The sequence below is a fragment of the Chionomys nivalis genome, chromosome 5 (genome assembly GCF_950005125.1).
Source record: "Chionomys nivalis chromosome 5, mChiNiv1.1, whole genome shotgun sequence".
NCBI lineage: Eukaryota > Metazoa > Chordata > Mammalia > Rodentia > Cricetidae > Chionomys > Chionomys nivalis.
The window spans coordinates 105,964,718-105,968,909 of record NC_080090.1 but is presented as its reverse complement, the minus strand read 5'-3'; the positions used below and the strand labels follow the sequence as shown (position 1 = coordinate 105,968,909).

The following is a 4,192-nucleotide window of genomic DNA, read 5'->3' as shown; positions in this document are numbered from 1 at the left end:
ACATGAGGAGGGGAATGCCAGGGCAGTTCACGGGTGCAGGAGCAGAAATCATCCTGTCTCACTCTAGTGTGTATAAAATCCTAACAAAGGTTTTAAGGACTCAAATACATACAAAGATTCTCTAGTTTTAATTTTAGCTGAATATTATATAATATAACCACTTAATTTCAGAGCAGATTTTAATGACTTTACTTCTATCACTTGGAAGGCAGGGGCAGAGAGATTTCTGCGAGTCTGACAGCAGCCTCTTCTACAAAGCAAATTCCAGAACAGTCAGGTCTGCTCCATAGAGAAACACTGTCTCAAGAAAAAATAAATAAATTAAATAAATAAGTAAAAAGAAAGAAAAGGAAAAGAAAAGAAAACCCCAAAACAACAAAAAATAGGGGGCCTGGAGCATTAACCTCAGATGTTAAGAGTAGTGATTGTTCTTCAAGAAGTCCTAAGATCAAATCCGAGCAACCATGGTGGCTCCAGAGCTAATGGGATCTCACTGACTCTGGACTGATAGCTGGGGAACCTGCATAGGACTGAACTAGGTCCTTTGAATGTGGGTGACAATTCTGTGGCAGTCTGTGGGGCCACTGGCAATGGGACCAGGATTTATCCCTAGTGCACAAACTGGCTTTTTGGAGTCCATGTCCTATGGAGGAATACCTTGCTGAGCTTCAGGTGGGAGTATCCTGTTTCTGTCTCAACTTGACAATCCAGATTTTGTGGACTCCTCATGGGAGATCTTATCCTTTTTGAGAAGTGAATGGGGGATTGGGTATATAGAATGTGGGGGAGGAGGAAAGAAAGGGGAACTGTGGTTAGTATGTAAAATGAAAAGCAAAAACTTCTAAATAAAAAAAAATAAAAAATCACAGAGATTTTAGACCTTTGTATTTAAAACAAGAGCAAAATAATTTGAAAGATGGCAGATTACTTTCACATGATAGTGTTTATTTTCCTCTTATTTATACGCTTTAGAAATGACAGTAAGCCAGCTGTGACCCCAAATAAGAACACAGACTAGTACCAAAGATGAGTATTTTGGAGTGCCCTTAACTGTTTAGTACGATAATTACATGAGAGCAAGATTCCGGTTGAGCACTAATGTCACTTTTAGGAGTGCAAGCTCTAACAGGGTGTGGAGAATTTCCTGAGTTGAAACATTCTACCCTGGAGGGAAGCAAAAAGACTGATTCTCAGGAAGTCCCTCAAATATCAGATTCACAAGGTCACACCCTGCCCAAGGTTACACAAACATGAAGGACGACTAAGAAGTCAGAGTCTGACTTCTGAAGCTGCCTAGTTGTTCTTCAGAGAGCTCCAGAGCTCCAGCTTTCATGAGAACCACTCACGCTTGGGTGAGATTTCAGTGACGCAGTTGTTTTTGAGTCAGTGATGCTGATTAGTCTTTACCCATACTAGGTAAGCAACTCCACAAACTCATTGGCTCACTGCAGTGGTTACTTTCGTCAACTCAACTAAAGAGTGTCTGGGAAAAAAGATACCAAATCAAAAACATGCCTTTACTGGCTTGCTTTTGGACAAGCCTGTGGGAGAATTATCTTTAGTCATTATTGACATGAGGAGGTCCACACCACTGGATTGGTGCCATCCTGGACCTGTATATAGTCCTGGCTATATACAAACACGGGCTGATCAAACTATGGAAAGCAAGCCAATAAGCAGCATTCCTTCCCCATCTCTGCTTTAGCTTTGCCCCCAGGTTCCTGCCTGACTTTCCTGGGTTATGTAGTATTACCGGAAGGTCATAGCTAGAATAACCCTTTTCTTTCTCAAATAGCTGTCAGTGGTGGGCTTTATCATAGAAATAGGAAGCCCACAAAGATACTCACCATTTGGATTTGATGGTATTCTTTCCTTTGTCCATTGTTCATGTCTTCTCCAGAATAACATTACACAGCACAAGAATAAAAAACCTCCATCGTATATAGAATGTGTACACAAAGAGAGGTGCATCACCCTTGTTCAGAACTTGAATCTCAGGAGACATTTCAACATAATCACTTTGCAGGGTGGTAGCAAGAAGGCAACATGAGCCTCAAGGAAGTGAAAGTAAACAGTGTAGTTTCTGAATTATTTATCCACTGGGCTTTTCATTCCCCTTAATGCTCTTTGTACTAATTTTTAAGAGAGTCCATTTCAATAATCCATCTTTCATCTTATTTATGTCCTATTCTAGAGTACTTTAAACATGCTCATATTAAACCATTGCTTTCCTCACATTGTAACAGAGTGTTCAGACTACCACTCCACTTTCCTCGTTTATCACCATGACACTATGACTCATGAATACTAATCTATAAAAAAAGCACATTTACCTAGTACAGTAGCTCAGCAATACTGTTTTTGAAGGTGTGAATTCATTCTAAGCAAATCAGCTACAGGCTGACAAGCTAGTTCCATGAATACAGTGATTGCTGCCAAGCCTAGTGACCTGATATTGATATCTGGACCCCACATTGTTGAAGGAAATAACAGACCCTGACACATTGTTCTCTGACTGCCACATGCACAGCTGGCATGGGTGCATGCATGCACACACTTATTAAATATAAAAGAAAGAATTTTAGCAGAAAGAAACATAGCTGTGTTGTAGAGAACTTTTCCTCTTTATTCTTAGATCTCTCTCTCTTTCTCTCTCTCTCTCTCTCTCTCTTTCTGTCTCTCTCTCTCTCTCTCTCTCACACACACACACACACAGAAACACACAAATGAATTTTGTCATTTTCATTCTGTAAGCTTGTCTTCTGCCCAAGGATCCCCGCTCTTACTTTCATCTTTGCCTCAAGTGACCCCCTGAGTTTAATTAGCATTTCATGCCTGAGCACAGGAGTCATGTTATTTACAAGAGCAAGAACACCTTTTTTTTTTCAGACTGGATGAGAGATTTATTACTGAACATGATTTGGTAGGTACAGGAGAGCACCGTGAAAGCCTTCAGGAGTGCAGGGCTTGCCGCTTGTCCAGGGACCACAATTAAGAATATATTTGAACCCACAGCCGTCAGGAATCAGTCGCTTCTCAGCAACCATGTCTTCAAATTCTTCTGCACTAAACTTAGTAAAACCCCATTTCTTTGAGATGTAGATCTTCTGGCTGCCAGGAAACTTAAACTTGGCTCTACGAAGAACCTCAATCACATGTTCCTTATTCTGCAGCTTAGTGCAGATGGACATGATGACCTGGCCAATATGAACCCTGGCCACTGTGCCCTGGGGCTTCCCAAAGGCACCACGCATACCTGTATGGAGCTTGTCAGCCCCAGCACAGGACAACATCTTGTTGATTCGGATGACATGAAAAGGGTGAAGCCTCACTCGAATATGAAAGCCATCCTTGCCACAACTCTTTACCATGTATTTGTTGGCACAAATACGGGCAGCCTCTAGAGCTTCGGAAGAGAGTTGTTCGTATTCATCTGACACCATGTGGCCACCAAGCGGGAATATATCAACTTTTGCCTTCTTCCGTCCCAAATCAATGATTCGGATTTTAGCATCAGGGACACCTCTGCAGAAGCGAGACTTTGGGTATGGCTTGGTCTTACAATACCGGTAAAATTAGGCCGACAGCAGAGGAAAAACTCCATTTCTTCCAGCAACCACCAACTACTTCTGAAACCCAGGAAGCATGTGGTTTCGCGAGCCTCACTCTCCCAGTCGTGGGAGCTGTGGAGTTCAATAAGCAGGGCATGTTCAGAAGCCGGCATGTGTCAAATATCCTCTCATGTCTCAGAGACTTTCTAAGACTTGGAACTTTCTCTTCATCAGCCTTATGAAGCGTCCCTTTCCAGCCTTATCAATCTTCATGATCTTCCTTCCGTGATGCAATATTTCAAGTCGGAGGCAATTCTTCATAAACTATAAGATCACACATTCTCCTCATGTCTGTATTTAGAAATTTTTGCCCCCTCTTCCAAAATGTCTCCTGAGCCTTGAAGGAGACGGTGCAGATGTCCCGTGAAGGACTGAGCAGAGAATTTTGTCATACAATTTAAAATATGTTCATAAACTTTAATTATTGTTGACACAGGGAAACAAACCTTGCCTCAAAGAGTATAAAAGATTATTTATTGTGAAGCAAAATATGATTGAATATTCCTAAGATCAAAGTTTTAGATTACTTCAAGGCCCCTGTTCTGACACTAACCATTTAATGGCTTTTATAGTAATGGAAC

The 4,192-nt window shown here is 41.4% G+C and overlaps 1 pseudogene; it reads right to left on the bottom strand.

The window, feature by feature from the left end:
* Positions 1 to 2,952: 2,952 nt before the first annotated feature.
* Positions 2,953 to 3,572, bottom strand: LOC130874190 (60S ribosomal protein L10-like; annotated as a pseudogene).
* Between the last annotated feature and the right edge of the window lie 620 nt (positions 3,573 to 4,192).